We start from the raw sequence: 27,539 nt of genomic DNA, 5'->3' as shown, positions 1-27,539 counted from the left end.
AGCTATTAATACGTAGAAACTTCTAGTAATTTTGAACCAAGTATGCACAGGTGCCTTCTCACCTGATGCACAAGCAGAGGTTCCTCAGTCTTTGTTTTTCTATGGAGCTGAGAGGACATTTTTGGGTGTTCTCTCTCTCTCCAACATTTTCCATGTGTCCATTTGTGCCTTCCCATCAGGTCTTTTTTCATTTCTTTTTTCATCATTTTTTATTTAACATTATCCCTTTCCTGTGTATCTTTTATTTTTTTGCAGCCCTATTAAGTTTTCTTTATTGTTTGCGGTGATAAACCTAAATTTGGGCTGAACTCTCAATCTCAATTTGAACATGCCCCCTTTTTGCTTGACAATTGAGGAATTTAATTTGCCGTGATACTTTTTTTGATGTTGAAGACTCCCAGTGACTTCAAGAAGTGCACCCAATCTAACCGGGTGATCTGTGACAAACCTACACTCTTGTTGCATCGGAAACCTTGGACCTGACCATAATTCTGATTGTTCCAGTGCAATAGGTGAGTCATTCTAGAAATGTGGGTTATCTCCCAATGGCCACAAGCCATTTGCAGAAGGAATCCACTCCGGATTTTTTCTCTGACTCCTCTACTTCACTGAGAGCTCTACTGCTACCTGAAGGTTTTTCCCTTCTGCACACGAGCCTGAAGAAGTGTTTCTGTTCTGCTCTCCCTTTTTCTTATTTTCTTCTGTGTTTTTTTTCATCCCTTTAAGGGTTTCCTTTGTACTCTGAGATTTCTTCAGCTCTGCCTGAGTAGAGAAGATGAAGACTCCAGTCTGCAGCTGACAAGTTGATCCCTAGTGGTACCTGTTAGCCAGCCTGCATTTGTTTCTTTGGAGCTCGGGGTCGTCCCCACTTTTTCCTCACCTTCTGTTTTTCAGGGGTACGAGTGCAGGTTGTTAAGCATCCTATGGAGACTCAGCAGTATCATGCAGGGCACTGGCTGCGTTTTTGCCTCCACCCTTTCCTTTAGCATATCTGAAAGTCTATGGGGGTGGAGGTATGGTCAGTAGTACTGCCCAATTCAGGAAAAAAATATTTTGACTATTCGATTCAGCCTATTGAATTGGTTTTTCGATTCGATTTTCCTGCCCAATTGGGTGTTTTTTTTAAACATCCTGGTGGGTTTATTTTATAGCCTCTTCACCCCCTTTGTCTTCTCCTAACCACACTGGCACTGTGGTGTAAACAAAGAAAAAAAGACTTTTCCTCTCTGTTAAATCCTAGCTTACGTTTGCGGTCTAACACCAGCTCTGGCAGGATACACGTTTTAAATCTGACATATTGTAATCACAAAATGGAAAATAAAATTAGGTTTTCTATATTTTGTTGTCTGGTCATTATTCAAATTTTGTTGGTCCCAGGCTCTGGTTGTCTTCTGATAACTTGCTTGCCAGGGTCTCCTTCTTCTTTCTCCATGCTAACCATCCATCTGCCATCTCTGTTCTCGCCTTCCGTTTCCAGTCCCTCTCCCGGAGTTCTGGCATCTTTCTTTTTTTTCGTCTCCATCCACAGATCCACCTTTTCTTAACTACCCTTTCATCCAGCATCTCTCCCTCCTTCCCCACCATCCCAGGGTCCACCAACTCTCTCTTTCTTTTCCCAAGTACCCTCCTATCCAGTATCTCTATCCCCCTCCACACTATCCCTTGTGTCCAACTTCTCTACCTTTCTGTTCCTTCCCTCCCTAAATCCCATTGTCCATCATCTCTCTCCTTTTCCTCTATTTTTAGACCCATTATTTCTTCCCCCCCAAAGTCCAGCATATGCACGTCTCTTTGAACCCCCCTTCCCTCCCTCCCTCCATGTACTTCTACACCAGGGCCCCTACTTGAAGGTCTGTCCCCCCCCTGAAGGCTTGCACCTCCCCCTGAAGGCCTGCCCCCCATCCCTGAAGGCCTGCCCCCCCTTAAAGGCCTGTCCCCCCTTAAAGGCCTGTGCCACCATCCCTGGCCTGTCCCCGCTTTGAAGGCCTGTTCCCTCCTTAAAAGCTTGCCCCCCCCTTAAAGGCCCGCCCCCCCAAAGGCCTATGCCACCATCCCTGGCCTGTCCCCGCTTTGAAGGCCTGTCCCCCCCTTAAAGGTCTGTCCCCCCCCCTTAAAGGCCTGTCCCCCATGAAGGCCTATGCCACCATCCAAGGTTTGTCCCCCCCCTTGAAGGCTTGTTGACCCCCCTTGAAGACTTTCCCCTCCTTAAAGGCTTGTCCCTCCCGAAGGCCTATGCCACCATCCCTGGCCTATCCCCTGTTTGAAGGTCTGTCTCCCCCTTGAAGGTCTGTCCCCCCTTGAAGGCCTGTTCCCCCCCTTAAAGGCCTGTCCCAGCCCCCACTCCGAAGGACTGCGCCCCCCCCCCCCCCCGGGAAGGCCTCCATGTTCCCCCTGGCCTCCCCACACTGTTTACCTTCTAGTTGCAGCCTGCACAGAAGATTGCAGTTATAGCATCTTTGCAAAGTGCTTTTAGCTGTTTCCTCTGCTGTGGTCCCGCCCCTCCTTTGACGTCAGAGGCAGGATCGCGGTGGAGGAAACAGCTCAAAGCAGTTTGCAAAGACACTATAACCGCAATCTTCTGTGCAGGCTGCAACTAGAAGGTAAACGGTGCGGGGAGGCCAGGGGTGAAGCTGGAGGCCAGGGGGGAAGCCGGACGCCAGGGTGGGAAACCGGACGCCAGGGGGGGGAAGCCGGACAGCAGCACTTCCCGACTGACTCTCCCTCCTCGCTCCTGCTTTAGGGGGCAAGGGGGAGGGTCCGAATCGGGAAGCCAATTTTTTTTTTTTAATTTTAAATCGATTCAAATCGATTCACCCGAAGTGAATCGGTGAATTGATTCGAATTGTGAATTGGGCAGCACTAATGGTCAGGCACTGTGTCTGACTGGCAGCCTTAAGATCAGTGTCGAAGAGGCATTCCCAGCATGAGGCAGTGATTCTCTAATTCCAGCTACTGTAAGAGAGCTGAGGCAGGCTGTGGCACATTTCCAGTGCAGGTCACAATGAGTAAGGCTCTCACAGCTTGTGAGGTGAATCGGGGGGGTGTATGTCTGAATTTCACAGTTTGAGAGGTTTCTGCATGTCCCCCTGTGTTCTGCCACCTGAAAAATCCTAAAATCACTGTTTTAGTACTTTGTTAAAGATGAAAAATACTGTGATTTTGGCATGAATTTCTTAATGGTGGCCATCTTGGATTTTTAGCAATCTTTTTTTCAAAAGCTTCTTTCACTTCCAAAATTGCAGTTTTTGCCTCAAATCTTGTTGGGATGAAGTCCTTGTGCTCGTCTGCTTCAAATCCTTGCCAGGATTGCACAAATTTAGCACCTCTAGATTGACCTTGCGCTACGTGCTACCTCTTCCCTATCTAAGCAGGTGACTAAATGGGTGGCTAGCCAGTTGGGGCAGCCAATTCATTTTTCAGGGCTCGGCAAAGCGGAAAGTTCCACGTGAAAGGATGCTGACACCCCACAGCCCAAGAACCGCAAGCTCAAGTCATCTAAGGATGACTCTACTCCCCAGAGTCCGGAGGCCTTCTCAGAATTAATGAAATTTTGTGAAATATCTTTCAGGATAGCTGTGCTTCTACTATGCAGTCCTGCTCCACCTCAGACTTGTCTCTCAGTGGTTTTGTCTCTTTAAGCACGCCCTCTTCTCAGTAGCTTCTGTTTCTGAGTTAGCTGACCCTGATTTGGATGATGCTTATAATGATGATCAGCTTGCGAACCCCTTGTTTTCTGGGGATGCTCTTCCCATGGCGGGGGACTTGAGCCAATATGCCAAATCTTTGGATCCTTCTCTGGCTTTAGAATCTGGGGACAATTCCATGGTTCTGCATTTGTCTGCTACTTTGCCTGATCTCATTTCAGAGACTTTACAGGAGTTGAATTTAGTCACTCAGCCAGCTCCTTCTACCTCCTCCTCTCTCCTTTGTGGAGTACAAGCTCAATCTTCCGCTTTTCCCTGGTATCCTGACATGAGCATTCTGATCTCTGGGTAATGATATTCTCCTGAATGCACTCTCAAGGTGGTGAGGGCTATATCCTGTTTGTACCTTATGCATCAGGAGTGCCAACAGCTTCTTGGTCAGCTTAAAGTGGACTCTTTGGCTGCACAGTTGACTAAGCGCACCTCCCTTCCCAGTGAGGGTGGTATGGTGCTCAAAGATATGCAGGACCATCGTGTGGATGTGGTTCTCAGGAGACTCTTTGAAGCAGTGACTTAGGAGTTAAAACTGCCTCAGTGGTGTCCTTTGTCATGTGTGCTTGCTTGTTCAGGCTGCATACTCTGGAGAGTGAGGCTGTAGAGCCTCTTCCTCAGCTTCTTTTGGTTTGAGTAGATTATATTGCTGACACCCTATATGACCTTTTGCGGGTCCTGAGCAAGGTGTTGGCATATCTGATTTCTGCTCGTAGAATGCTCTGGATTAGACAGTGGGCCGGTGATTCCACCTCTAAGGTTACTCTTGCCAGACTTCCCTTTAAATGGCAATTGTTATTTGGCAAGGGTTTAGATGATCTCATGAATTCTGTAGTGGACCGTCACCCTAAGACTCAGCCTGACAGCAGACCCAGAACCTCTAGAGGTTCGGGACATTCTTTTCATGGTTCCAGGTGTTCCTACCCATATTCAAGTTCCATGTCTCAGAGATTTTCCCAGAGCTATAGGCAGAAGTTCTCAGGCTCCAGGAATAATCAGCCTTCCACCTCCTGTTTGACTTCCTATGCCAAAAAGGTGCAATGATACCAGGCCTAGGAGGTCTCTATATATCAGGGGCAGACTCTGTGTTCCTGCAGGCCTGGGTGTGCATCTCATCAGATCAGTGGGGTCTGGACATTATTCAGTCCAGCTACAAGCTGGAATTTTCCCGGCCTCTGACAGATTGGTTTATGGACTCTCCAGCGGAGCACCTGGACAAGATTGTCAAAGTACAAGCCACTGTACAAAGAATGTTGGATATTCAGGCCATGGAACTGGTACTGCCTGAAGACTCGGGCTCAGGCAGATACTCCATATATTTCATAGTGCCAAAGAAAGGCTCAGATGATTGGAGACCAATCCTGGATCTTACGCAGCACTCAAAGTCCCATGCTTTCATATGGAGACAGCGCGATCTGTCATAGCAGCGGTGGCCCTGGGAGAATTCCTTGTCTCACTAGATCTTAGAGGCTTACTTACATATTCTCATTTTTCAGGTGCACTGGAAATTCCTCCAGTTTCAGGTTCTGGAAAATCATTACCAGTTTTCAGCTCTGCTTTTTGGCCTGAAAATAGTGCCTTGTACCTTCACCAAAGTGATGGTGGTCATGGCAGCTCACTTGAGGAAGATGTACTTGGGCGATTGGTTGATCAGAGCCCCCTTGTTGGCCAAGGGTCAGTGCATGGTGAATCAGGCCTTCCAGTACCTGGACCACCTGGGTTGGAGTATGAATTACAAGAAAAGCAATTTGATCCTGACTAAGTCCCTGGAATATCTAGGGGTCTTGTTTGACACGGCAGCTGGCCGAGTTTATCTTCCAGAGGCAAGCAGACAGAAGCTGCTCTCAGATTTCTTGTCTTCTGGACAAAGCAGTGCCATCTGCATGGGACTATCTCCAGGTCCTGGGGTCCATGGCGGCCTCCATAGATGTGGTCCCTTGGGTAAGGGCACGTGTGCATCCTCTACAGCATGCATTGCTCTCGCTGGGCTCTGCAGATGGAAGCATTCTATACTGCTCTTCCTTGGATTCTGGAGTCCCGGACCAACATGATTTGGTGGCTCCTTCCACAGTCCCTCTCCCACCCTGCGGATTGCATCTTGGGTGGTTGTGATGACAGATGCTAGTCTCCGCAGATGGGAAGGCCATTGCATCCATCGTCCCATTCAGGGATGTTGGATGCCCTCTCAAAAGGAATGGTAAATTAACTAATTGGAAATGCGGGCCATTCGCTTGGCTCTGGTGAAATTGCAGATGACTCTGGAGGGCCAAGCGGTCCAAATCTTTGACAATGTGACAACAACGGCATATGCCAGTTGTCAGGGAGGAACCATGAGTGCTTCTCTGGCTCAGGAAGCCCGCCTGCTCTTTTTATGGGCGGAGCTTCATCTCCAGGCCCTTTTGACAGCACTTATGGTGGGAGACAATGTTCAAGCAGACTTCCTCAGCAGACAGACCTTGGCTCTGGGCGAGTAGGCGCTGTCCTTTGGAGCGTTTCTGGTCATTGTGCAACTCGGGGGTTGGTCTCACTTTAACCTAATAGCAATGGCAAAAAACTCAAAAGCTGTCTGATTCTTCAGTTGAAGATCCGAGCCCAGAAGCAAGGGCCTAGACGCTCTGGTACAGCCTTGGCCACAGGGCCAGGACTGTATGCTTTTCCTCCCTGGTCCATGATAGGTCAGGTCCTTTGGCAGATTGTGACTTATCAGGGAAGTATCATGCTGGTGGCTCCAGACTGGTCTTGCAGACTGTGGTACGCAGATCTGATGTGTCTTTAAATAGGTCCTGGTCTTTGGCTGTGGGCTCTCCAGACCTTCTCTCTCAGGGTCTAGTCTGCATGAAGGATTCCATTCACTTTGTTCTTAATGGCATGGCTATAGAGCACAAAGTATATTCTGATGTAGCCATTTCTACTCTTCTGAAATCTAAGAAGTCGACTACCTTGTCTGCCTACGCTAAAGTGTCAAAGACTTTCCAATATTGGTGCAACCAGGCTAGTGTGGAATTGTATGCTTCTCCAGTTATTGTGGTGGACCTTGATAAGGGCCTCACCGTGGCTTCCCTTTGGGTCCAAGTCACTGGATTTTCTTGTTTCAGAGTCTGGAACTGTAGTCCTTCATTTGCATCTCACCTTGATGTGGCCAAATTTCTAAAAGGTACTCTTCACATTAGACTTCCAATCAAACTGCTGTTTTCTTCGTGGGACCATAATTTGGTTTTGTCTGGCCTCACCAACTGTCTGTTCAAGCCTCTGCAAGATGCTTCTCTCTTGGACTTGACGCTAAAGGCAGTTTTTCTGGTTGCCATTACCTCAGCGAGACACATCTCAGAACTCCAGGCTCTGTCTTGTAGAGATCCTTTCCTGAGGCTTTCGGAAATGGGGATCTCTTTCTGCAGAGTTCCTTCATTTCTGCCGAAAGTGGTGTCTGCTTTCTATGTTAATCAGAACGTGTGTTTGCCTGTTTTTCAGCCTACTGGTTTTAGGAAGCAAGATCACATTTTGAGGAAGTTGGATGTATGCAGAGTTCTTCTGCATTATCTAGAGGTCACGAATGAGTTTCACGTTTGCCAAATTTTACAGAGTGGATGTGGCGGCAAGACAGGACTCTGCTTTGGGGTATTCGATCTTGAAGGTCAGCACAGTCAGCCCATTCTAGTTTTTTGGGACTGCTTTTGTACATCCCACATGTCTAGAATGACTCACATATTGCACTGGAAAAAGAGATTATGTCCTTACCTTGATAATATCTTTTCCAGTAGATAGACGAGTCATTCTAGACTCCCGCCTTGTTCTTCCTGTGCCTGCCTGTTGTCTCATTCTGTTTGTTTCTCCAAGTTTGTTTCTTGGATGCCAGCCAGCCCATTTTGGGCCTTGAAGAATTCTGTAAATATCTCCTAGCTCTGATGAGATTTCAGAAAACTGAAGGGCCATGCAGTCAGAGTCTTCTCCAACAATGCGACAGCAGTAGCCTACGTCAATTGCCAAGGAGGGACCAAGAGCACTCCTCTGGCTCATGAAGCCCACCTTCTTTTTCTCTAGGTGGAAAGTCACCTCCTAGCACTGATGGCAGTGCATATGGTAGAAGTAGACAATGTTCAGACTTCCTTAGCAGACAGCTTGGATCCGGGTGAGCGGGCCCTGTCTGCAGTAGCATTTTGAGCAATAATGCAGCCCTGGGGTCGGCCCCTCTTTAATCTCATGGCCATAGCAAGAAACAAGAAAGCAGATCACTTCTTCAGTCAAAGATCCAAGTCCGGAAGTGAGGGGCTCAACACTCTGGTGCAACCATGGCCTCAGGAGATTCTCCTCCTTGGCTTTATGTTTAGCTGGGTAATTCAATCGATCAAGGGCTGCGTCATTCTGGTGGCTCCAGATTGGTCTTACAGACTGGGTATGCAGATCTGATGTGTCTGTGCATGGGGTTGCAGCCTTTGGCTTAGCGCCCATCCTCCTGTAGAGTCCAGTGTCCAAGGAGGTTCTTATGGCATGGCTCTTGAGCGCGCAACCTTGGAGCACAAAGGATATTCTGCTATGGTGGCTGTTACTCTTCTGAAGTCTAAGAAATCATCCACGATTTCTGCTTATGCTAAGGCGTGGGGTGGCCTTCCAACATTGGTGCGCCCAGGACCAGGTGACTCTTATTAAGTTCCAATTTAGCTGTTTGTCACCTTTCTTCAGGCTGGTCTGGATAAAGGCCTCACTGTGGCTTCTCTTCGGGTCCAGGTGGCTGGGCTCTCTTGTTTTAGATCTTGGAAGCATCGGTCCTTGTCTGTGTCTCATCCTAATGTCGCCAGATTTCTGAAGAGGGCTCTATGTGTCAGACCTCCGGTTAAGCAATCTTTCCCTTCCTGGGACCTTAACCTGGTGTTGTCTAGCCTTACCAAGGCTCCTTTTGAGCCCCTTTAAGATGCTTCCCTCTCGGACTTGACACTCAAGACCATTTTTCTGGTTGACATTACTTTGGTGCGACGTGTTGGAACTATAGGCTCTGTCATGCAGAGAACTGTTCCTCCGTATTTCAAAGACTGGGGTTTCCCTTCGGACAGTTCCTTCTTTCCTACTGAAGGTGGTTTCGGCTTTCAGTGTTAATCTGGAAGTGCATTTACCTGCCTTTCAGCCTACTGGTTCCAGGACACAAGATCACCTGTTGAAGAAACTGATGTGCGTTGAGTTCTTCTGCGTTATCTGGAGGTCACTAACAAGTTTCATCTCTGACCATTTGTGCTGACTCATTCAGTTAAGCAGGGTGCTCCTGCTTCCAAAGCCACGATTTCCAGATGGATCTGTAGGGCCATTCTTTCAGGGAAACGGTCTCCTGTTTCCATTAAGGTGCATTCTACCAGGAGTGTGGCTTTTTTGTGGGCTGAAGCTTGAGCTGTCTCTCCTGAGATTTGCAGGGCAGCAACGTGACTCTTCTCTTCACACGTTTTCCAAGTTTTACAGAGTGGATGCGTTGGTAAGATAGGTTTCTGCTTTTGGGTCTTCGGTCTTAAGGGTCGGCACAGCAAGCCCACCCTAGCCTTTTGGGGACTGCTTTTGAATGTCCTATCTGTCCAGAATGTCTTACCTATTGCACTGGAAAAAGAGATTATGTACTTAAGTAAGCTCTTTTCCAGTAGATAGGTGAGGCATTCTAGACCCCCCGCCCAGTGCTTAATAATAATAATAATTTATTTTCTTATATACCGCCCTACCAGTAGTTCTGGGCGGTTTACAACAAGAAAGAACTGAAACATTTCAGTGAAGAAATGCAATTAAATAAAATACTTATACCCATTTAAAATACATCACTAATATATTGTTAAAAGTTAACATACAAATTTGTCGAATAAATAAGTTTTCAACAATTTCCTAAATTTGAAGTAAGATCGAGATTGAACAATCAAAGGACATATCCAGGAGTTCATCTTCCCTGCTTGAAATGCTAATGTTCTGCCTACTATTTCAGTCTGTTTATGCTTCTCCAAGCTGATTCTTGGGGGCTGGGAAGAATTTGTATATATGTTTCAGTTTTTTATGGGAGTAGTTTCTGTGCTCCTTTGAAGTCTCTGTTAGCGATTAACTTTACTGTTGAGTTGATTCTTAAGAACAGTTTGTTTAAGCCTGTTGCTACATGTGCCTCTACTTCATATGTATTGGGTGGTTCTCAGTGCTTGAGTACTAACTGTAGGTGGAGCTAAAGAACCCAGTGAAGTATAGCAGTGTGTCACCCGCATGACCTCAGCTCCCGCAGTCGTAGCGCCATGACAGGTGGACTCACTGAATCTGGCATGTCCCTCAAAATGAAGGTTGCCCTTCAGGGTGGAAAAAAACAATAGTTCCTAGAGTGCTTCCTTTATCTTACTCAGTTCTAGATAAACAATCCCCAGAGAAGCACTTGTGTAGAAAGTAAAAAACAAGTTTTAATATTTTTACGTCAGAAGAAAGGCAAACAAAAATCAACAGTCAGGCCTTCACCTATAGGCACTTAAGGGCAAATTCTATAAGAAGCACCCAAAAGTTTGATGCCGATATAGGCACAGTTCAGCGCGATTCAAGTAAAATTGGAGGGCAAATTCTATAAGAAGTGCCCAAAAGTTAGGCATCGAAATAGGCACTGTTCAACGCGATTCAAGTAAAATTGGGTGCTGTTTAGTGAATCGCGCTGAGCATTTGGGCATCTATTTTGGAGGCACCCAATAAATAGGCCAGCCCAAGGCACAACTAAAAGTTAGGCGCCCATCTGAGCACTTAAGCATTCTTAATAGCAGCGATTCTGTAAGAAGGTGCCAAACATGTAGCCATGCCCATGCCTAACATGCATAGCGCCTATTTTTTTGAAGGCCGCCTAAATTTTTAGTGGCGCCTTGTTACAGAATCACGCTTTCTTGACAGGTTCCTATGTTTCATTCAGTGCTGATTAAAAAGCTTAATTGAGCTTGTTCTTCAATTTAGATAGGCGCCTATCTATTTGGGTGCCTCGAAAATAGGTGCCTAACTTTAGGCCTTAGTCTCACAGGTAAGTTTGTTAGGTTCTGTTTCAAAATGGAAAACAAGAACACTTTGTTCAAAACAGTCCAAATAAAAATTCACAAATCTCTTGGGCTCCTTCTCTCCAACCAAGAATAGAGAGGATAGGAAAAAAATAACTCAGTAAAGTTTGTACATTTTCTTTGGGCTGGCCTCCTTCCACGCCCCAACAAGTTACCCAGGCTTCAGTAACCCCAGTCCAGTTCACCAGGCCCTTTTTAGCACAATTAAAAACCAAAGTTCAAAAGAGTTCAAACTGGAACACTTTCAGTCCATCAAACTTGCTCTTCACCAGCAATAGCAGGTTCCTGCTCCTTAGAGCTGACTGAGGGGAAAGTTGCTGAATCTGCTTTTATTACTTTTTGTTGCACAAAAGTATCCCATAAAAGATCCGCCCAGATTTTTCAGCAAACTCCCCACAACTTTAAACTCCTCAGCAGTCCCAGTTGTACTCAGGCATGGCCACAAACAAACACAGGCCTTAAACAGAAAAAAGGGGGGGGGGGAAAAATCTTCATCACAGAAAAACAGCCTAAGCAATCTTCTTTAATGACTTTCTTATGAGTTCTCTAGAAACACATTTTTCTTTCAAACTGGAATGACTTAAAGTAACAGGAAGGCTTTTCCAATACACTCTTAATGCAACAGTTTCTTCAAGCAAAAATAGAAAAAACAAAAAGCAAACAAAAAGCACAGTCAATTGCCAGCCATGGTCAAGTTTACCTCCATTGCTTCCATAGGCTCCAGCTCAGGTACAGCAATCTTCATACCTTCCTTTGCCTCACAAGGCTTTGTTAAGTTTGGCTTTTCAGTTCTCTGCCATTCCATAGGTCCTTCCTCCTGCCGCTGCTTGTTCTGGAGAACCTTCAAGAGAAATTGTTCTTGGACTGTCCTCTCTAGCTTGTGTGCGATGTGTTTAAGTTTCCCAGAGCCACGCCCAAACCTGCCCAAACACAGTAAGAGTGAGACTGGTGCTGGTGCATACAGAGCTGTCTTTCCCAGGCAGGAATCCAAGCAGGTTCCCATAATGAAAGGGAAGGGAAATCTCCTGGATGGCCACAAGGGGAGCCAGAGATAGCTGAAGCTTGCTCCTCTAAGTGAGGAGAACCTGCTTGGATTCCTGCCTTGGAAAGACAGCTCTGTATGCACCAGCACCGGTCTCACTCTTACTGTGTGCCTGCCCTTTCCTACTATAGGGGATCACTGCTACTCTCTTTTTCTGAATGACAGGGCTGACTTTAGGATCAGAAATGTCACAAGAGGCAGAGTGAAAAATCTGGAGTGGATTCCTTCTGCAGCAGCACGCAGCTATGGGGAAATAACCCATCTGTCTAGAACAGGGGTCCCCAAAGTCCCTCCGAATCCAGTTGAGTTTTCAGGATTTCCCTAATGACTATGCATGAGATCTATGTGCATACACTGCTTTCAATGCATATTCATTGGGGAAATCCTGAAAACCCAACTGGATTCAGCCCTCAAGGAGGGACTTTGGGGACCCCTGGTCTAGAATGTCTCACCTATGTACTGGAAAACACCGTACCAGAGTAAATACATAATCTTTTTCTCCTTCTCCCTGGTCCAACTTTCTGTCACCCTCCCCAGCTCCAGGTCCAACTCTCTCTCACCCTCCCTCCTGTCTCCCAAGTTCCTAGCACTAAAGTAGTCCAGTTGTTTCTCTCCCTCCTTGCCCCCTAGCCTCAGGACCAATTCTCTCTCTCCCTACCACGATTATAGTGAAGCTCTAATCATAACATGATCAGGTTTAATATAATCTCTGGAATAAGTACACACAAGAATCCAATAAAATAGCATTTAATATTAATCAAGGATAACATGAGGAGACTGGTAAAAAGAAAAAAAAGAAACTTAGAGGAGCAGCTGCAAAGGTCAAAAAATTTACATCAGGTGTGAATGTTATTCAAAAATACCATCCTGGAATCCCAGACCAGATATATTCCATGTATTAAAAAAGAAGGAAGGAAGGCCAAATGACAGCCATGAGATGAAGAAATCTTAGAGCTAAAAGAAAACTAACTCCTGCCTTCAAAGGGTGCAAAATGCTGCAATCTGCCTACTGAAAAACCTAGGCATCCACGACCACGTTACCACTGCATTAGCTTCCATGCACTGGCTGCCCATTCAAAAAGCTGTGCCTTCAAGGCCCTGGTCCTTGCTTTCAAACCTTCCATGAAATGATTCCGCACTACATGAAAACTAAACTACAAATCTACTTCCCAAAGCGACCACTGAGGTTCCAAGGAGAAAAACGACTGATCATACCTCCTGGTTGCTCCCTCAAAACTGAAAGAGATGTCTGCGCACTTCCAGGTGCCTCAAGCCACAGCCACTACCTTTAATGTGCTGTGGCTCTAGAAAGTTTGTGGGACATTGCTCTAGCAAGTGTATTACTCATTCATTTTATTACTTCCTCCATGGAATTCAAAATGCAATTGTGGTGATAAGTATTTATCCACTGCACTTGTTCAATATTTAATCCCAAATGCCAATTCTAGAATTATTGCAGATGTTTTAAATATTTAGCAATAAATATTTTCGAGTATATATTATAGTAAATGACCAAATGAATTTTTTGTATTCTTCAACCAGAACAGCTTATCTGTGAAACCTATCTTGGTACTTAAATAATAAATTTTTTTTAAAAAAACACAAGGCCCCCCCCCCTCAACAACTGAAACAGTCCTCAAACGCTCCTACTCACATTTCATACCCAGACTATGGCACACCATCCCCCCATCTATTAGAACACTAGATGGACTTTGGAGCTTCAAGAAGGCCGTGAAAACCTTCCTCTTCACAAACCCAGCGCCTTAAGGAAATGCACCTTAAGGACAAATGCCATTCAGAGTCAACGCACCTAAGCCATCTATGCTCACCAGATGCTGTTTAGTATATATGTTTTATTGTCATGTCTATATTGTAAATTATGTCATCTCTGTCCTGTCTCAATTATAGTGTGGATGTACTTTGTAACCCATTCTGGGCTCCTTTGGGAGGATGGGCTAAATAATTGAACAAATAAATAAATAAAATATTTTAGAAAGTAGAAGGATCTGACTGAAAATAATAGGAAGCAGTATAAGGAATGGGAAGTCCAATGCAAGGCACTCATAAGGAAGACAAAGAGAGACTTTGAAAAAAGATTGCATTGGAAGCAAAAACACATAGTAAAACTTTTTTAGATATATTAGAAACAAGAAGTCGGTAAAACAATTTGTTGACCCGCTAGATAACTGAGGAGTAAAAGGGACACTCAGGGAAGACAAGGCTATATCGGAGGGATTAAATGAATTATTTGCCTCAGTCTTCACCGAGGAAGATGTGGGGGAGATACCATTGCTAGAAATGGTATTCAGTACTGATGAGTCAGAGAAACTTAAACAAACTTCTATAACACTGGAAGATGTAATGGGGCAATTGGACAAACTGAAAAATAGGAAATTATCTGGACCGGATGACATATATCCCAGAGTACTGAAATGAACTTGCAGAACTATTGTTAGTAATTTGTGATTTATATTTAAAATACAGCCTGGTACCAGAAGACTGGAGGGTGGCCGACGTAACACCAATTTTTAAAAAGGGTTCCAGAGGTGATCCAGGAAATTATAGACTGATGAGTCTTGTGTCTGTGCTGAGAAAAATGGTATACACTATTATAAAGAACAAAAGTACAGAGCATTTACATAAGCATGGATTAATGAGACAAAGCCAACATGGATTTAGTCAACATGGATGTCTTACTTATCTACTTCATTTCTTTGAAGGCGTAAATAAACATGTGGATAAAGGTCAGCCGGTTGATATCGTGTATCTGGATTTCAAAAGGCATTTGACAAAGTACCTCATAAGAGACATCTGAGCAAATTAGAAAGTCATGGGATAAGAGGTAATGTCCTATTATAGATTAAGAACTGGTTAAAAGATAGAAAACAGAGAGGAGGGTTAAATGATCAATATTCTCCATGGAGAAGGGTAAATAGTAGGGTTCCCCAGAAATCTGCTTTATATCAGCAATCAAGGGATGGGAATAACTAATAAGATAATTGATTTTGCTGATGACATAAAATTGTTCTAAATTGTTAAATCGTAAGAGAAATGTGAAAAATTGCAGTAAGACCTTGCGAGACTGGGAGACTGAGCATCAAAATTCCAGGCGACGTTTAATGTGAGCAAGTGCAAAGTGATACATGTAGGAAAGAGAAATCCGAATTATAGGCACATGATGCAGAATTTCATATTAGGAGTCATCCATCAGGAAAAAGATCTAGGTGTCATTGATGATACTTTGAAACTCTCAGCTCAGTGTGTGGTGGTAGCTAAGAAAACAAATAGAATGTTAGGAATTATCAGGAAAGGAATGGAAAACAGAGATGTGAATGTTTTAATCAGTGCTCCCTCCAAGGAATGGCCAGGTGCATGCAAATTTTTTTGTGTGAGCAACAAGTTCTAAAATTCAACAATTTTTGATCCAGTATTAGTAATGCATTTCTATATATGAGGTCAGTTCAAAAAGTTCCAAGACTGATTTTATAAAAAGTTATTAAACAAACAATCTTCTCTATGTATACGAGTACATAGAGTTTTCAGAGACTTTTCCCAATACCATTTCCACTTCTGGAAAAAGTCATTAAACCCATCTTCAGGAACTGACAAAAGTTGCTATGTTGAATTTTGCTTTATGTCTTCAGTGGTGTCGAATTGCTTTTCTTTCAGCATGGATTTAAGTTTAGGAAATAAAAAGAAGTCAGCAGAGGCCAAGTCAGGAAAGTAAGGTGGCTGGGGAAGAACTGTCATTGCGTTTTTGCACAAAATCCACTAATTTTGACATATTCAAAACACCTTCCACGACTCATGACATGTTCCCCATAAGCCATTTTCAACATTTCATATGTTTCTATACTGGTCTTACCCAATTTAAAACAGAACTTCATGCTGTAGCGCTGCTCATTCAGGTCGCACATGATGAAAAATAACCGATCACAAAAACACTCTTTCAGAAAAACTGCTGTAGCTCGGAGACAAAAACATATCAACAAATGGAAAAAAGGTTACTGTGAGATTTCAAGCTACTCACCGCTGCCTAGCACGTCTCAAAAGAACTTCCTGTTGGCATGCAATTCAGATTGTCCCGGAACCTTTTGAACAGACCTCGTATAGTACAAAATAACCCATCACACTTGGGGTAATTGATTTAATTTAATCTTTTTTGTAGTTTAATTTTGTTTGTAGGTCAGGTCAGTATTTTTGTGAGTAGTGGCTTGGCAAGGGAGGGAGAGTCCCAGGGTTGTGGTGCCTGGCATCGCTGCACCGTGCACCCCCTATTTTTCCCCATTGCTCACTGTCCCCCCCCCCCCATGTACCTCTTGAAATGTTCGCTGTCGAGAACAGAATCTTCCACCTCCTGCTTGTGCCGGCCTTGGCTCCCTTCTGACGTTACATCCTGGTCCCGTGACCAGGAAGTGACATCTTAGGGGGGGTTGAGGTTGGCACGAGCAGGAGATGGAAGGTGCTGCTCAGGCCGGTGAACATGTCAAGAGGTGCTGGTGCCTGCGCAAAGTCAGTGTCCGGGGTGGTCCGCACCCCATACCCTCCACTGTTTGTGAACTACCATGTAACAACCATGTAAAATATATGAGCAATTGATCAAGGTCTCCACTTAGAGGGAACATAGGTTATAATGCCTTTGTATCGCTCCATGGTATGGTTGCATCTCAAATACTGTGTGTAATTCTGGTCACCATATCTCAAAAAAGATATAGTGGAATTAGGAAAGTACAGAGAAGGGCATCAAAAATGATATAGGGGTTGGGATGAATTCCCTATGAGGAAAGACTAAAGTGGCTAGGGCTCTTCGGTCTGGAAAAGAGATGGCTCAGGGGAGATATGACAGAGGTCTATAAAATACTGAATGGAGTAGAACAGGTAGATATGAATTGCTTGTTTACTTTTGCAAACATACTAGGACTAGGGGGCATGCAATGAGGCTACTAAAGTAGTACATAAGAACATAAGAATAGCCTTACTGGATCAGACCAATGGTCGATCTAACCCAGTATCCCTTTTTCACGGAGGCAAATCCAAGTCACAAGTACCTAGCAAAAACCCAAACAGTAGCAGTATTCCGTGCCACCAAGCAGTAGCTTCTTCCATGTCTATCAACAGCAGTTTATGAACTTTTTCTCCAAACCTTTTTTAAAACCAGCTACATTAACTACTCTTACCATATCCTCCGGCAATGCATTCCAGAGCTTAACTATTCTCTGAAAAAATATTTCCTCCTCTTGGTTTTAAAACTATTATTCTGTAACTTTGAGTATCCCTTAGTCTTTGTAAATCTTGATTCAGTAAAAGAATCGATCCACTTGTACCCATTCTACAACACTCAGGATTTTGTGGACTTTTATCATATCTCCCCTCAGCCATCTCTTTTCCAAGCTGAAGAGCCCTAACCTCTTTAATCTTTCCTTATACAAGAGGAGTTCCATCCCCTTTTTCATCTTGGTCACTCTTCTGTGAAACTTTTCTAGAGGCATTATATCTTTTTTGAGATATGGAGATCAGAACTGAACGCAATACTCAAGGTGAGGTTGCACCTTTGAGCAATACAGAGGCATTATGACATTTGTAGTCTTGTTTACATCCCTTTTCTAATAATCCCTAGCATCTTGTTTGCTTTCTTGGCCACCACCACACATTGGGCGGAAGGTATCAGCTTATTGTCCATGATGACACCCAGATCTTCTTGAGCACTGACCTCCAAGGTATGCCCTGCCATCCGGGAACTATGATTTGGATTATTCTTCCCAATGTGCATCACTTTGCATCTGTCCACATTAAATTTCCTATGCCATTTGAACACCTAGTCTTCCAATTTCCCTTTAGTATAGTGTCATCTGCAAATTTAATCACCTCACTTGTCGTTCCAATTTCCAGATCATTTATAAATAAGTTAAATAGCACCGGTCCCAGTACAGATCCCTATGTCACACCACTATTTACCCTCCTCCATTGAGAAAAATGGCCATTTAACCCTATCCTCTGTTTCTATTCAATAACCAATTCTTAATCCACAATTGAACATTGCCTCCTATCCCTTGGCTCTTTAATTTTCTCAGGAGCCTCTTATGAGGAACTTTATCAAAAGCTTTTTGGAAATGTAGATATACTACATCAACCAGCTCGCCTTTATCCACATGTTTATTATTACCTTCAAAGAAGTCAAACAAATTGGTGAGACAAGATCTCCCTCAGCTGAACCCATGCTGACTCTGCCTCATTAAATCATGTTTGCCTACGTGTTCCACAATTTTATTTTTATAATTGTTTCCATCATTTTGCCTGGCACTGAAGTCAGGCTTTACCAGTCTGTAATTTCCCAGATTTCCCCCGGAACCCTTTATAAAAATCGGCATAACATTGGCCACCCTCCAATCTTCAGGTACTATAGATGATTTTAACAGCAGGTCACTAACAGTAGATCACTAACAGCAGGTCAGCAATTTCATGTTTGAGTTCTTTTAGTACCCTGGGATGTATACCATCCAGTCCAGGTGATTTAATCACTTTTTAATTTGTTGATTTGGCTTAGTACATCTTCCAGATTCACCGAGATTTCTTTCAGCTCCTCCATATAATCACCTTTGAAAACCATTTCTGGTTCAGGTAGATCTCTTGTATCTTCTTCCATAAAGACTGAAGCAAAGAATTCATTCAGTCTCTCCGCTATGGTCTTATCCTCCTTGAGTGCCACTTTTGCTCCTTGATCATCCAGCGGTCCCACAGATTCCCTCACAGGTTTTCTGCTTTTGATGTACCTAAAAAAATTGTTATGAGTTTTTGCCTCATTTGCAAGTTTCTCTTCATATTCTTTCTTTGCTTTCTTTATCAATGCTTTGCATCTAACTTGCCAGTGTTTGTGTCTCTTCTTATTTTCTTAATTCAGATCCTTTTTCCATTCTTTAAAGGATTTTTTTTTTTGGCTCTAATAGCCTCTTTCACTTCACTTTTTATTCATGCCGTCTCTCGTTTCCTCTTCTTACCACCTTTGCTGATACGTGGTCTGGGCTTCCTCGATAGCATTTTTAAATAACATCCATGCCTATTTATTGTCCTAACCTTTGCTAGTGATCCTTTTAGCTTCTTTATAACCATTTTCCTCATTTTATCATAGTCACCCTTTTGAAAATTAAATGCCTCTACAGTAGATTTCTTTTGCGACATCATTCTCGGTATCAGCTCAAATTTTATCACGTTATGATCACCGTTTCCCAGCGGACCCAACACAGTTACCACCTGTACTATGTCCTGCATTCCACTAAGGACCAAATTTAAAATAGCTCTTCCTCTTGTTGGTTCCTGGACCAGTTGCTCCAAGAAGCATTCATTTTTGACGTCTAGGAATTTTACCTCCCTATCACTCCCTGATATAACATTTAACCAGTCAATGTTGGGGTAATTGAAATCACTAAACACCCAAACTTTATCTCCTTCTGCTTAGTTTAGGGTAAATTACAACAAACAGACTTTGGTGGAGAAAAAGACCTCACACATCGTCAAGAAGCTCATTGACGTAGCAAAGATAACAAAGCAAGTGAGCCCTTTTATTGGGTGTGAATCACACTGTGCCATTCTACAACGCAGCTCTAAGTCCCTAGGGAAGACCCTGTTTCACTTGCGCATCTTCAGGGGATAAAAACCATGCTAGTACATCGCAAAACTCAGGAGTTTCTATCCTCTGAAGACGTGCAAGTGAAACAGGGTCTCCCATAGGGACTTGGAGCTGCATTGTATGATTCACACCTGTTAAAAAGATAAAGGAATTTGTATTTTTTTCTAGCCCTTTGGATACTTATCAGCCTTTGGCTTGAATCAAGCATAACTTTAGTTCTTAGATTATACTTATCACAGGAGTCAAGCATTTTTCCATTCTTCTGTTGCTGAGTTGGGAAACACTTCCAGCTATGGACTTAATTTGTAGCTAAGTACTTTTCTTCCTTTTTTCTGTTTTGTGCAGACATATGCTGTACAATTGTGTTTTGTTTTGTGGGACTGGATTTAACTTTACTTTTGCCTTTTTGAGTGATTGCTTTTTCATCTCAACAGTTACATAGAAACATAGAAATTGATGGCAGAAAAGGGCCAAGGCCCATCGAGTCTGCCCACTCCATTGACCCACCTCCCTAGTTAATCGCTCTCTGATGACCTTTTCCCTCGTAGAGAACCGACATGAGCATCCCATCTGTTCTTAAAATCTGGCACGCTGCTAGCCTCGATCACCTGTACTGGGAGCTTATTCCAGCTGTCAACCACTCTTTCGGTGAAGAAGTACTTCCTGGTGTCGCCATGAAACTTCCCGCCCTTTATTTTCAGCGGGTGTCCTCTTGTGGCCGAGGGTCCTCTAAGAAGGAAAATATCATCTTCTACCTCGATACGACCAGTGACATACTTAAATGTCTCAATCATGTCTCCTTTCTCCCTACGTTCTTCGAGAGAGTATAGCCGCAATTCGTTGAGCCTTTCTTTGTATGATAGATCTTTGAGCCCCGAGACCATCCTGGTGGCCATTCGCTGTACCGACTTGACTCTCAGCACATCTTTACGGTAATGTGGCCTCCAAAATTGTATGCAGTACTCCAGATGAGGCCTCACCATGGTTCAGTACAAAGGTATTAGGACGTCGGGCTTCCGACTAACAAAGCTTCTCCGGATACAACCCAGCATTTGCCTAGAACTTCTTTTCTTTTGTTGTTCTTGCTTTTTGTTTGGGAGATTGAATCATATCAGGCTGGTGGTGGAGTTTTTTTTTAATGACATATGATGAACTAAGGGCTCACTTGCTTTGCTATCATTGCTCATCAATGAGCTTCTTGAGGATGTATGAGGTCTTTTTCTCCTCCAAACTCTGTTTGTTGTAATTTACCGTAAACTAAGCAGAAGGAGAATAAAGTTTTTGGTGTTTAGTGGCTTCAATTATCTCTTCCAGTTGTTTTGATATTGGTAATTGAAATCGCCCATTATTATACTGTTGCCCAATTCTCCAGCTTTCCTAATTGTCTGCTCATTTTGTCCTCGCGGACAGTAGTATAATCCTATCTTTTTATCCCTTCCCTTCACACATGGAATTTCTATCCATATGGATTCCACACTGCTATCTATGTCATGCGGAATGTTATTTTATTTGATTCAATTCCCTCTTTACATAGTAACATAGTAGATGACGGCAGATAAAGACCAGAATGGTCCATCCAGTCTGCCCAACCTGATTCAATTTAAATTTTTTCTTCTTAGCTATTTCTGGGCAAGAATCCAAAGCTCTACCCCGTACTGTGCTTGGGTTTCAACTGCCAAAATCTCCGTTAAAACCTACTCCATCCCATCTAAACCCTCCCAGCCATTGAAGCCCTCTCCAGCCCATCCTCCCCCAAATGGCCATATACAGATACAGACCGTGCAAGTCTGCCCAGTACTGGCCTTAGTTCAATGTTTAATATTATTTTCTGATTCTAGATCCTCTGTGTTCATCCCATGCTTCTTTGAACTCAGTCACCGTTTTCCTCTCCACCACCTTTCTCAGGAGTGCATTCCAGGCATCCACCACCCTCTCCGTAAAGTAGAATTTCATAACATTGCTCTTGAATCTACCACCCCTCAACCTCAAATTATGTCCCCTGGTTTTACCATTTTCCTTTATCTGGAAAAGATTTTGTTCTATGCTAATACCCTTCAAGTATTTGAATGTCTGAATCATATCTCCCCTGTCCCTCCTTTTCTCTAGGGTATACATATTCGGGGCTTCCAGTCTCTCCTCATACGTCTTCAGGCACAAGCCTCTTATCATTTTTCTCGCCCTCCTCTGGACCACTTCAGAATGGTAGATCAGGCATGGTCCCTACTAAAAAATACTATCACGGAAGCACAAAACCTCTACATTCCACAGATAACCAAAGGACGGGAAAATAAAGGCAAAGGAGAACCAGCATGGCTTACTAGAGAGGTGAAGGAAGCCATAAAAGAAAAGAAGGACTCCTTTAAAGAATGTAAATGCACGAAAACAACCGAAGCTCGGAACAAACACAAGGATGATCAGAAGAAATGTCACAAGGAGGTGAGGGATGCCAAAAAGGACTAAAAGGAGAAAATAGCGCTAGAGGCCAAAAACTTCAAGCCCTTCTTTAAATACATAAAAGGAAAAATACCCACAAAAGAGGCGGTGGGACCGTTGGATGACCAGGGAAGAAAAGGGTACATCAAGGAAGACAAACAAATTGCAGACAAACTAAATTCCTTCTTTGCGTCTGTCTTTACGAAGGAGGACACCGCAACAATACCAGAAGTAATGAAAGTGTTCAAAGGAGTAATAGAGGACAGCCTCACCACAGTAGAAGTGGACTTGAACCAGATATACTACCAGATTGACAAACTTAATGGTGACAAATCCCCTGGACCTGATGGAATTCACCCGAGAGTCTTAAAAGAACTGAAGGTTGAAATCAGAGAGCTATTGCAAAAACTTGCCAACCTGTCAATTAGAACTGGTCAGATAGCGGACAATTGGAAGATAGCGAACATTACACCAATTTTCAAAAAAGGATCAAGAGGAGAACCAGGCAACTACAGACCTGTGAGTCTTACATCTGTCCCTGGAAAGATGGTTGAAGCACTGATTAAAGATAGCATAGTCCGGCACTTGGATACACATGACCTGATGGGAGCCAGTCAACATGGCTTCAGGAAAGGGAAATCATGTTTGATGTATTTACTTCAATTTTTTGAAACCGTGAACAAACAAATTGATAATGGAGAACCGGTGGACATAATATACTTGGACTTCCAAAAAAGCGTTCGACAAGGTTCCACATGAAAGACTTCTCAGGAAACTTCAAAGCCATGGAATAGAGGGAGATATACTAAGATGGATAGGCAAATGGCTGGAGAACAGAAAGCAGAGAGTGGGCATAGATGGGAAGTTCTCAGACTGGGAGAAAGTGACTAGCAGTGTGCCCCAGGGCTCGGTGCTTGGGTCCATCTAATTTAATATTTTCATAAATGACCTAGAAGAAGGTACATCCAGTGGGATCATCAAGTTTGCTGACGACACAAAGCTATGCCGGGCAATCAGATTGCAGAAGGATAGCGAGGTACTCCAGAGTGACTTGTGTCAGTTAGAGAAATGGGCGGAGAAATGGCAGATGAAGTTTAATGTGGAAAAGTGCAAAGTAATGCATTTAGGCAGTAAGAACAAGGAATACGAGTATAGAATGTCAAGTGCAACTCTGGGTAAGAGCGAACAAGAAAAGGACCTGGGTGTACTGATAGATAGGACCCTGAAACCGTCAGCACAATGTGCGGCAGCGGCAAAGAAAGCAAATAGAATGTTAGGCATGATAAAGAAAGGAATCACGAGTAGATCGGAGAGAGTTATAATGCCGCTTTATAGGGCAATGATCAGACCACACTTGGAATACTGTGTCCAACAATGGTCTCCCAACCTAAAGAAGGATATAAAACTGCTGGAGAGGGTGCAGAGACGAGCAACGAAGCTAATACAGTCAAACCTCGGTTTACGAGTGTACCAGTTTGTGAGTGTTTTGCAAGACGAGCAAAACATTCGTAAAATCGGTGCCTCGGAAAGCGAGTTTGACTCGATTTACGAGTGCCACCCCCCGCGATCCAGCATCCCTCCCAGCGATCTGGCTTTCCCCCCCCCATGTTCGAGTCGTCCCCCTCCCACGATCTTACATGCTCCCCCGAGCACCAAAATGATATCCCTTACCCCAATTGGGCACCGGCACCAGCACCAACGCACAGGACATGCCGGTGCCCGAAGATCCTCCCTCTTCTGTGCTGGGCTGGGCGGTGCATCGGCGATCCTTCCTCTTGCTTGTGTTGGGCTGGACTGGGCTTTGAGCATTTGCGTATGCGCAAAGCCTTCTGGTCTTGCTCTCTCCGAGATTCTCAGATTCAGAATCTCGGAGAGAGCGAGACCAGAAGTCCTTGAGCATGCGCAAATGCTCAAGGCCCAATCCAGCCCAGCACAAGCAAGAGGAAGGATCGCCGATGCACCGCCCAGCCCAGCACAGAAGAGGGAGGATCTTCGGGCACCGGCACCAGCATGTCCTTTGCGTTGCCGGTGCCCAATCGGGGTAAGGTATATCGTTTTGGTGCTCGGGGGAGCATGTAAGATCACGGAGGGGGGACGACTTGAGCAGGGGAGGATGCCGGATCGCGGGGGGGGGGAGGGGTATGGAGCAGCGGCCGGGACCTCAAGGGGGGGTGATTAGAGCAACGCCGGTAGCCTTGGGTGGGGGGGGGTTGGTGGAACGAATCAAAGCGAGTTTCCATTCATTCCAATGGGGAAACTTGCTTTGATTTATGAGCAATTTGGTTTACGAGCATACTTCTGGAACGAATTATGCGGATCACCGGACTCGATGGACCATAGGTCTGATCCGGAGATGGCAGTTCTTATGTTCTTATGTAAGTCTTCTTACGTCCTTCGCCAGATACGGTCTCCAAAACAGAACACAATACTCCAAGTGGGGCCTTACTTTACAGGATTGGACCTGTACAAGGGCATCAACACCTTCTTCCTTCTACTGGCTACGCCTCTCTTTATACAGCCCAGCATCCTTCTGGCAGCAGCCACTGCCTTGTCACACTGTTTTTATGCCTTTAGATCTTCGGACACTATCACACCAAGGTCCCTCTCCCCGTCCGTGCATATCAGCTTCTCACCTCCCAGCATATACGGTTCCTTCTGATTATTAATCCCCAAATGCATTACTCTGCATTTCTTTGCATTGAATTTGAGTTGCCAGGCATTAGACCATTCCTCTAACTTTTGCAGATCATTTTTCATATTTTCCACTCCCTCTTCAGTGTCTACTCTGTTACAAATCTTGGTATCATCTGCAAAAAGGCACACTTTTCCTTCTAACCCTTCAGCAATATCACTCACAAACATATTGAACAGGATCAGCCCCAGCACCGAACCCTGAGGGACTTTAACATATAGCACAACCCCCCCCCTCCTCCAATTTGATCTACTCTATCCTTGCGATATAATTTGTACCCAGGTAATACAATGTCCCATTGATTGTCCTCCTTCCACCAGGTCTCTGTGATGCCTATTATATCTACCTCATTATTCAGTGCTCTTTAATTGGATTTCATCATCAATGCGTAATGGCAAAATTTCCTGATGACCGTGGTCATATTCTTATAATCCCCATAACCAAAAATCCTAAGGAGCCTGTTTTTTCTATTGCCAATTATAGACCCATTGCCAACATTCCATTTTTTGTTAAATTGATGGAAGGCTTAGTAAATATCGATCTCGTGAAATACTTAGAAAAATTTGATATTTTCCACGATTCTCAGTGAGGCTTCTGTCCAAATTTCAGTATTGAAATAGTTCTAGCTTCTATGATTGACTATCTTTTTCATTTGTTTAGCCTGGGAAAAAGTGTACTAGTTTTGCTTAAGTAGTGCCTTCGATCTAATAGATCAAGATATATTGCTTAAATGTTTGGATTCAAACAATATCTCAGGCTATTCATTAAATTGATATAAGGATTTCTTAAAAAATCGAACTTAGATGTACAATGAAGGCACTTTTTCTCAGTCTTGGAGTAATCCCTGTGGAGTACCCCAGGGATCTCCACTCTCTCCTTTGCTTTTCAATGTCTATATGGTATCATTAGGCAACATGTTATCTAATTTGAACTTGAAGTCATATATTTATGCGGATGACATTACAATTGTTATTCCTATTATCTCATTGTCCTTAGAGACAAAACAATTTATTTCATCTGTACTTAGGTAGAACAATGGACCACTTAATTTAAGTTAAAATTAATTCTGAAAAAGCTAAAATATTTCTGGCAAGCCCAAATGATAAGATCAATGAGACTTGTTTGAAAGTGAATGGACTGGACTATCCAATAAATACCACCATCAAAATACTTGGTGTTATTTTGGATCGTCATCTAACTTTTGATGATCATTCCAATTGTCAGGTTAAAAAATGTTTTTTCGCATTGTGGAAACTCCATACTATCAAAAACTATTTTGACTTCTCATCTTTCAGTCTCTGATTCTAAGTATCTTAGATTACTGTAATATTGTATACTTGGGATCCTTTAAGAGAACTATCAAGAGACTAAGTAAGCATTATTCAGAATGTGGCAGTTCGTCTCATTTTTGGCCTGAAAAAAATTGGATCATGTAAGTCCCTATTATAAAAAATTACATTGGTTACCTGTGGAAGCCAGTATTATTTTCAAGTTTGCCTGTCTGTTTTAAAACTTTAACTGATTTTTTTTCTCCAAACTATCTTCTATACCATTTTGATCTTTCTGGTGCTACCAGCCATACACGTGGAGGGGCATAATCAAAAAAAGCTTCTAAGTCCCCTTTTGGCCTAAGTCCCTAAACATTCAACCCAGAAGCAGGGAAAGTGTCCATAACCAAAACAAACGTCCATGTTTTTATTATGGCCTTCCTCTGCCTAAACGCCCAATCTCCTCTACGTCTACAAGTACCCTCACAGCACGTCTACACTTTTTAGCCATAATGAAACAAAAACACGCCTAGGCTACAAACGTCCAACAGAAGGGCTTTTAGGCGAAGGAGGAGCCAGTCCTTCGCCTAAAAGCTGGATTCTGTAACCGGTGTCTGTCAAAAACAACACCGGTTACAGAATCCCCTCCCCCACAACGATCCAGGCAGGAGGGTGCCCAAGCCCTCCTGCCATGTCAAACCGCGACCCCCCCCTCCCGACAACATCGGGGCAAGAGGGAGCTCAAGCCCTCTTGCCCCCCCGACTCCCCGACACGATCGGGGCAAGAGGGAGCTCAAGCCCTCTTGCCCCCCCCGACTCCCCGACACGATCGGGGCAAGAGGGAGCTCAAGCCTTCTTGCCCCCCCAACTCCCCGACACGATCGGGGCAAGAGGGAGCTCATATTTATATATATATATTCTAGCACCCGAGGGAGGAAAATGCTGCACAGGGAAGTAGGGAGTGGGGAAATGCTGATGGAGGGGGAGGGAATGCTGATATGGCTACTGTACAGGAAAGTGGACAAGGGGAGATAAATGCTGCATAGGGGGCAGAAAGAGAGACAAATAGAAAGAAAGACAAATAATAGGAGGGAGGGAGATAGAAAGAAAAGAAGAAAGACACAAGGGCAGGGAGTGAGACAGAAAGAAAGACAGACATTCATATATTCTAGCACCTGTTAATGTAACGGGCTTAAAGACTAGTAAATAAATATTTTGGGGAAAAAAATTTGAGCTATGGAAACCTCAGTGGCTTTCTTATGTTCCACTCCCATTGATGAAATTTCAAAACAACCACTTGGTCCTCAATCCATACATTCACATCTCAGGCAGGCAGATTGATAGGCTTAAAAACAATATATCCCCGGGATCGGATGGCATCCATCCGAAGGTAATCAAGGAACTGAAATGGGCTATAGCTGAGCTGCTTCAACTAATAGCCAATCTGTCGATCAAATCAGGAAGGATTCTGGAAGACTGGAAAGTGGTGAATGTTGCACCGATCTTCAAGAAAGGTTCAAGGGGAGATCTGGGAAACTACAGACCGGTGAGTCTGACCTCGGTATCGGGAAAGATGGTAGAGGCGCTGATAAAGAACCGCATCATTGATCACCTTGACGGACACAATCTGATGAGGACCAGCCAGCACGGCTTCAGCAAAGGAAGATCTTGTTTGATGAACTTGATGCACTTCTTTGAGGGAGTAAACAGGCAGATAGACAAGAGTGACCCGTCGACATTGTATATCTGGATTT

General features: G+C 43.9%; 1 protein-coding gene across 1 annotated transcript in view; it reads left to right on the top strand.

Moving 5' to 3' along the window:
* Window positions 1-27,539, top strand: part of RFX2 (regulatory factor X2) — a 447,486-nt gene that overhangs the window by 190,237 nt on the left and 229,710 nt on the right. The gene's annotated exons all lie outside the window — the stretch shown is intronic.

This window comes from Geotrypetes seraphini, chromosome 8 (genome assembly GCF_902459505.1).
Source record: "Geotrypetes seraphini chromosome 8, aGeoSer1.1, whole genome shotgun sequence".
Taxonomy (NCBI): Eukaryota; Metazoa; Chordata; class Amphibia; order Gymnophiona; family Dermophiidae; genus Geotrypetes; species Geotrypetes seraphini.
This window is presented reverse-complemented; position numbering and strand designations above follow the sequence as displayed.